General features: G+C 36.0%; 1 pseudogene; it reads left to right on the top strand.

Annotated features, from left to right (window-relative positions):
* Positions 1-6,082: 6,082 nt before the first annotated feature.
* Positions 6,083-6,559, top strand: LOC132520696 (keratin-associated protein 13-2-like; annotated as a pseudogene).
* The last annotated feature ends 2,138 nt before the right edge of the window (positions 6,560-8,697 follow it).

Genomic DNA, 8,697 nt, shown 5'->3' with positions numbered 1-8,697 from the left:
AACTGGGCTTCCCTGCTGGCGCAGTGGTTGAGAGTCCGCCTGCCGATGCAGGGGACACGGGTTCGTGCCCCGGTCTGGGAAGATCCCACATGCCGCGGAGCGGCTGGGCCCGTGAGCCATGGCCGCTGAGTCTGCGCGTCCGGAGCCTGTGCTCCGCGACGGGAGAGGCCACAACAGTGAGAGGCCCGCATACCGTAAAAAAAAAAAAAAAAATTATGGCAACTTTAAAAGTAACATAATGTAGACCTTATAGAAGGAAGAGGACCGAGGAAAGAAGTAAATACACCCAATTCAAATAGTTACTTGGTGAGTCCTTTATTTTCTGTTCTATAAGACCAGAATTCATTTCTCCTTGCTTTGTGCCTCAGCAAGTAGGTAAAATGTCTAATTGATACAATACTGTGGGCACTATTCCTTCCCCATTTTTTCTGTTTTCAAACATAACTCTAAAAGTATTCTGATATTGGCCAAAGGGTACAAGATGTTAATTATGCAGAATGAACACATTCTGCAGATCTGATGTACAGCCTGGTAACTATAGTTAATGATAACACTAATACTATTTTGTATACTTGATATTTCCTAAGAGAGATGATCTTAAGTGTTCTCACCACACGTACACACACAAATTGTAACCACATGAAGTGATGGATATGTTAGTTTGATTTCAGTAATCATTTCACAATATATACCTATAGCAAAACGCCACATTGTACACTATATATATCAACTGTTATTTGTCATTTATACTTCAATAAAGCTGGACAAAATTTTTAAAATGTTTGAATATAAAATACCTGAGTTAAAAGGGGAGCATAAATTTATCTGGCAAAACTGGGAAATTGAGTGAATTTGTCTTCAGTTACTCCAGTTTCCTTGTTCAAGGACTATTCCCTGAGAAGAGGTATTCTTCTCTTCCCTTTGCTCTAAATTGCTAAATTTTCATCTACCTTAAATTAATATAAATTCAAGAAGAATTTGTAAACTCCCTAATCGTGGACGAAATTAAGCCCAGAGATTATATTGTTTGTTCTACGTACCGTAAACCTCCACCATTATTTTTGTTCTTTTTTTTAAACTGAGGTATTTATAACAAAAAATGAGATATATATTTCATGTAAAATTTAACACTTTGAGCTGTGATCCTGTGACTTCTGATTTTTTAATTGCAGAGTCTAAACCCTAATGTTATGAACAAAGTTGTTTTGATATGTGAGGTGTGTTTCCAGCAGAATCTCATCCATAGTTAAAAGTTACAATGGTCGGCACCCAGCTACTACTCTTCTCCAAATTACCAGTCAACTTGTCACTAACCTGCTGGGGATCTTTCTTTTATTAATCATCTAGGTTTGAAACAATAAACAAAAGCCAATACTTCTTATATAAAGATACCCTTTAATCACTATCTATTATTACCTATTAGCCACAAAATATGTTCTTTATTATTATCCAACATAGATTAGAAGTCTTTTGGATTCTGTGTTCTTAAAAATATATTCATTGAACAAAGATATCATGGCTGCCTTTCTTAAATGTGTCACATGCAATACTAAAGCACATTTCCCTTTGTAATATATTCTTGGTATTTTTCCCTAGGACTTTAAAATTACAATTTATTTATTTTTATTAAATTATGGTTGATTTAGAATACTGCATTAGTTTCAGGTGTACAGCACAGATTCACTTATAATGTACATATTATATATATATTCCTTTTCAGATTTTTTCTCTTATAAGTTATAAAATATTGAGTATAGTTCCTTGTGTTATAATTACAATTTTATAAGGTGGAGAAACATCGAAGATTTTTCAGTAAATGTATTAATGAGGCATCCAAGTATTTTTCTATAAATTATCTGGAAACAAAGCTTGAGAACATGGATTCAAGGGCAAGTTTTTTACTTGGGAGGTGATCACAGTAAACACCTGCAGGGGGTGGGAAGATTGACAGGGAATGGAAGGAAAGCAGTGCAGTGTGCATTACTAAGCCAGGCACCACTGTAGACATCTGGAGCTCAGTTCTAGTGGAGGATTCCCTGTGCAGGGGCTCAGCATGCCCTGAGAAGTGAAAAGGTCCTTAGACAGAGCTTTACAGATGCACTGAAGAATCAGCCTTCAGAATATACAGATGATTACCCAGGAGACATAGGCAGGGTGTGGACAGCTTCCATTGGGAGTGGGGTGTCACTTAGAAAAGAAAAGATGCAATAAATATGGAACAGAACAAGCTAAGGTCTGGAAGGTTAAAACAGGATGAGAAAATCAGAAAGGTATGAAGGCACATGGTGAGTGTAGGCCATATTGTAACAGTGTAAGGCACGGGAAGTGGTACACGGGTGGGAGACAGGGTTAGAAAGAAAGGTTGATACTCACAACAGCAGCTTTAAATTCCATGACTTCTGGTGTCATCTATTACTACTTAAACTGCTGTAACAGACTTTTAAATGGTCACCTTCACTGTAGCTACTCCCTTATTTGAAATGCTCTTATGTATTCTAAACATAAATAAACCTTTCAAAATTACATAAAATTAGCAAGCTAACATTGTTTAAAACATTGAACAATTCCTTTAAATGAGAATAGAAAAGCTGGAGAAATTAAAAAAAAAAAATCTGTGTTTGAAAACTTCAGAGACATATCAAAATGTTCCAGAGTCACAGGGATACTATATGGGTCACAACTGAAATCAAAAGAAATGAGCCTATATCTGGAGTTTGCTATTCCCTTCAAATTATATGTTGATTTTGGAAGTAGTGACTAAGAACCTGAGAGAATTTTCATAAACTAACAGGGCTAGAGAAATAAAATTAGAATTTTGGACTTACCAAAGAGTTGGGACCATGGAAAATATCCCAGACCATGGAGAACCAGTTCACAGAAGTAAAACTGAGTTGCTAATAGACAGTTTCCTATAAGAACTGAAGCCCAGGTTTGAATTCTCTCAATCCCTCTTTGGATTAAAATAATCTAGAATTCTGACATCTTTATCCTAGCAGCCTTCCAAAAATATAAGCAAATCTTTCTGGAGGGAGGTAAAGTCACCCAGGTTTTTAAAATATATATGAAATATCTATTACTCTAAAAATATAGCAGGAATATGAGAAAATAAGACTGGAACAAAACAGAACAGCAGAAAATAGAATCTGAAATACACAATCCATATAATGGACATGTCAAAATCACACATTAAAATACCTATGTAAAGAATTTAACAATAGGAAATAGGAAAATACTATTATCAAGGAATAGTTATGTTTAAAGAATTAAAGATAAGATTGAAGATTTTGACAGAAAACTGAAAACTAAACAACAGAAACTAATTGAAATTTTTAGAAATTTACAAAATAATAACTGATTTGGAAAACCTAATTTATATGTTTTATCAGGGGATTAAACATTGCTGAATAGACAATTAGTGAATTAGAAGATGGAATAGAAGGAAATTCCCAAAGTAAAGCATAAAAAGACAAAAAGATTGAAAACAGAGAAAAGACTGTAAGGGGCATATATAACATAGTTTAATAGTGTATTTTGCTTATAATTAGAATCTCAGGGAAAAAAGGAAATAAGAATGGAACAGAAAAAATACTTGAAGAGACTATAGTTGACAATTTATCAAAATTGATGAAAGACATCATCTCACATGTGAAATAGTAATGAGGAAAATAAGAGCTGGCCTAAGGTTGAGATGGCTGAAAGATGATGGGCTTTAGCAAACGTTACGCAGAGACAGCCTGCAACAAATGCTCCAAAGCTGAACTTCCAAACAGTTTTCTTTAATTATTAAATAACTGAAATAATTTTATTTGTTAACCTGGGTTGGCATGTACAAGACAGAATGTTCAGTCTGAATGTTTTACTACCCACCAACCAATTAGTTTAATTCCAAAAATGTGTAAACAAGATTCAACATACTCAGATTACCTGCATTTTTCCCTCACCAGAATCTACCCTTTGTATTTTAAATCTTATCTTGCCTTTGCTTCTTTAAGACAAAGATTAATGACTGTCTTCCTTACATTTAAAGTAAGCATTTAGAATGTTTAACATGCAAAACAGAGAAATGCATCTGGGAATTCTTTGACACACAGATTAAGGAACCATCACAAATTTCAAACACAATAAATACAAAGAAAAAGATGGCTCACACTGTCACACCAAAAAAAAATGACAATCTACAAAGAGAAATATACAAATCCACAATCACAACTAGAAATTTAATACTCTTCTTTCACTTCTGAAACAGATGACAGACAAACAAACAATAAGGGCATAGAAAATATTAACGACATGATTAGCAAATATGGCCTAAGTAACATGCATAAAACATTGCGGTCAAAACTTCAGAATATCAGTTATGTTCAAATGTCCACAAAGCATTTACCAAAATAGATCATATGCTTATCATAGTGGTATATGCTAAGAAGAAATAGCAACTAGAACAACAGAATTAACTAGTAAATCCTCATATATTTGGAAATTAAGCATTATGCTTATAAACAATCCATCCTCAAAGAAGAAAACACAATAAAATATAAAATATCAAAATTAAACTGTGCTTCGTAGGAAAGTTATAGCCTTAAATGCATACATTTTAGAAGAATGGCTGAAAATCACTGAATCCATATCCACACTAAGGAGTGAAAATTGGAAAGTACATTAATCCCAGATTAAGCAAAAGAGTGAACTAACAAAAGGGCAGACTTTACTGTTAAAAAAATAAGGAATTGGAGAATCAGTAACACCAGATAGATTCTTGGCAACAAATCCGTAAGGCCTGGAAGAGACATAGTTGGGCTGGCAAAAGTCACTCCATAACTTACTGTGTTAGTACAGGTCATTCATGAAGCAGACACCAAGATGGAATTAAAGGTACAAGGATTGTATTGGGAAATGTCTGTGGGAGAAAAGAGCTGGGAAAGGGAGTGAAGAAGGCTAGGAGATGTCAGACTTCCATACGAGTCTGACCAGAGTGAAGAAGAGAGGGAAGGACATGCCCCAGGTAGCCACAGATTAAAGATAGTTCCTCAAGGCCATTGGAGAATCCTCAGTTGTTGGCCATCAGAGGATTCCATGTGTCTCTGCTATGCTCAGTCATTGCCTGGTAGCAGTCACATGAATAGGAAGGCTTCCATGCCAATGAAGTGCTAGATTTCAGACCATAGCATGTGGGGGGGGCCCTTGGTCAATCAAGCCTCCTGCAGATGAAGATCTGAAAAGTAAATTCTCAGGGCTGCTACACATACAGATGAGAATCTGTTAAGACTACAGGTCTCATATCAGATACACTGAATCTAAAACTCAATTTTTCCTTCCCTCATCTCAATATTTCTTAGCTCTTTGATTCTCTTCATAAGGGTCCAAACTGGCCTGCATTTGTGACTCTGTCTTGGTTCTGTCCCTCACTGTCACTATGTCTCCAAATAATTGTCCAAGTTTCTCTCTGGTTGTAGCCATCGGTGATATTCAATTTGTCCTGGTTGATATTTTTTCCTCTCCATTGTATCTGAGACACATGTGTAGTAGAATGTAATAGATGCGCAATAATTTTGGAGAATGAGAAAACATAGGGACAAGTAAGGTCAGTATTTAGTAGATTCCTCATTCAAGCCAAAGTTGCACCTTTGATCCATTGACAAAGAAGAGATATAATTTTATCTTATTTAACCACCAGTTGAGAAAAGTGTTTTCTCATCATTGCCAGACATAAAACACACAAGGATTATGACAAGAGGAAAAGGAAAATGATGCTTATCTCACCATTTCCTGACTATGATGGGATAAGCATTAGTGTGAAACAGTCATAGCATTTCTGACGTAGTGTAGTTCAGTGGCCTGGGCTATAACACCAAAATTATAGCACCCATAAATACAATATGGAGAAAACGATTCCAACTGCAATTACAGAGAAGATCACTGAGTTACACACATGTAAACGAGGGAGCACAAATATGTAAAAAATGACCCTGTAGGTTACCACACCTACTGCTGAGAGTATATATATACATACCTGTCCAGAAGGTTAAATTCAAACTCAGAATCTTCTCCCTGTAACTCAACTGAGCTCATACCTCCTGTCAGCATGTCCTACAACGGCTGCCCTGGAAACTTCCCCTCCTGCTCCCTTGGAGGCTATCTGCGCTGCCCAGGCTCCTTCCAGCCCAGCAACCTGGTCTACAGCACTGAACTCTGCTCTCCTAGCACCTGCCTGCTGGGCTCCTCTCTATTATGAAGCTGTCAGGAGATCTGCTATGAGCCCATCAGGTTCCAGACATCTCGTGTGATGTCCTTTCCCTGCCAGACATCCTGCTACCGCCCCAGGACCTCCAGGTTCTGCAGTTCCTGCTGGACAACTTATGCTGGGTGTCTGGGCTTTAAGTCCAGCAGTTGCCTCTCCCTGAGCTCTGGATACAGAAGCTGCTACTCAATGGGCTTTGGATCCCATGGCTTCAGACCCCTGGGTTATGGAGTCTGTGGCTTCCCTTCTCTCGGCTGTGGATCCAGATTCTGGCACCCAATCACGGAGTTTCCGTTCATCTTGTTACTGGCCAATCTGTAGATCTGGCTTCTACTGATTAATTTGTAGAAGAGTCAAATCCATTAAGAAATTTAGATTCTGTACTGTGATTCTCTATTATCTTAATTTCCTCCATTGAAAAGTATTCTAATGTTCCCCGATAACCGGCAACTCTTTACCTCTCCAGCCCTCGAACACTGGGTGATAGATTAACTCTGTCAACCTACAAAATTAATGAGAAATTCAAATTGAATTGTTGATAGAATTTATGGTTTTGTACTTCTCCCAAAGATAGATGAAAAATCAAATAATTTGATTTTAATAAACTCTTTATTCTGCTATCCAAATATGCTGTGAATATTGTTATTTACTAGTAATGTGTCAGCTAGGATTTGTATTGTCATTGCTTCTTTTAATGGGCTTTGGTAAGGTCAGATTTGGGGGACTATGCACTAATTTTGATTAGGCTTAGATATTTTTCTTTTTTTTAAGCAAGAGTTTTCCCCGGATGCCCACAGTTTCTTGGTACAGACTTTCTCTAAAAGAAAATCCAAGTGATTTGAATACCTTTATTCACACAATAAACACGGACCATGCATCTCTAAAGGTATTATGTATGAGAATGATTTTAAGAGTGTAGGGAGAAAATTTAGACTTCTATGATGAGACATGGGCATAAAGGGTATTAAAATGGAAGACTAGTGTGTGGGTGTACATTTTTAGACTAGGAGCACCTCTGAGCTTTAGATAATCACAGTGGTGGAAATTTTCTCATTTTTTTAATTGACTAAATCCCTGTACCCCAGTTACTATTTTCAGTCTGCTCTAATTATCACCATTTGTATAAGAAGGTAGGCAACAAACTTAGATGGGAAGGAACTAGGCTCAGCAGGTATGAGGTTGCGCCTGGGTTCTTAGCCAACATAGAAACTGAATCTAACTGCAAACAAGAAAGCTTTAATATTATCAAAAATGAATGTTTCAATTGTATATTGAAATAAAATTGGATATTCTTTATTTTATGCCATTCTTCTGACATCCAAGTGTTACACAAAGTAACATAATGACATCATAATAACTGGAAACTTAATATCCATATAAAACAAGTAATGTTCAATTATTTTTCTTATCTTTATTTTATAAGATTCTCAAACATCCCTGAAATTAGAAAATGGGTTGCAAGGTATGAGAGACTTAGCAAAGTCTAGTCTTATAAGTATTTCTCAGTCTTCTCATCATGTTCTCTTTACTTCTTCCTTTACGACCAACGTGATAAAATATAAAACATAAAGGAGTTAAATAGAATTTTACAAGATTACACAGCAAGTTATAGTAGAGTGATGAAGTAGAATGACTTTATTCCATCCAACTGTACCATTCTCTCTTTTCTCTTCCCTAATATGCTCCTTCTCTGCCTCACCTTCTTATCCCTCTTCCTTCTCCTCCCCCATGTTTAGGAACTAGTTATGGTGACTGTATAGTTAGAAGGAAAAAAATAAAAGAATAATGAAAAATAATTGGAAAAAAATTCATCAGCCACTGCATTATAAAAATTTAAATGATAAACAGTAAATCCTCTGTAAAGTGTCCTGCTTATGAATCTTAATGATTCAAGGTCATCTCATGTGCATAATCTCCAACCAAAGAAATAATCAAATTTTAAACTTCAAAACATAAGCAACTGCAGAACACTCATGGGGAACAACTGAATTTGTTGACCAAGCTGATGCCTCATCTGTTAATGTCTCTCAATTTGAGATGCAGGAGTGGAAAGTTTTCTGACTTTAGGAATATACTAATATCTTAGTTTTTAAATTATTGCTATAACAAATTATATCAAATAAGCCATACATATATATATATATATATGTACATATACATATACACATAATAGCTTAAACAACAATTTATTATAATTCTGTAGGACAAAATTCAGGCAGTCTCACTGGACTAATATCATGGTGCTGGAAGGACTACATTTCTTTCCAGAGGATCTAGGGGAAAACCTATTTACTTACCTTTTTTTTTTTGTTTTCTAGAGGCCATCCGAATTCCTTAGCCAATGTCCCACTTCCTCCATCTTCAAAGCCATCAATGGTGGGTCAAATCCTTCTTACAGTGTATGACTCTGACCTACTCTTCTGCCTCTCTCTTCCATTTTTAAGGATGCTTATAATCAT

This window comes from Lagenorhynchus albirostris, chromosome 5, assembly GCF_949774975.1.
Source record: "Lagenorhynchus albirostris chromosome 5, mLagAlb1.1, whole genome shotgun sequence".
Classification (NCBI taxonomy): domain Eukaryota; kingdom Metazoa; phylum Chordata; class Mammalia; order Artiodactyla; family Delphinidae; genus Lagenorhynchus; species Lagenorhynchus albirostris.
This window is presented reverse-complemented; position numbering and strand designations above follow the sequence as displayed.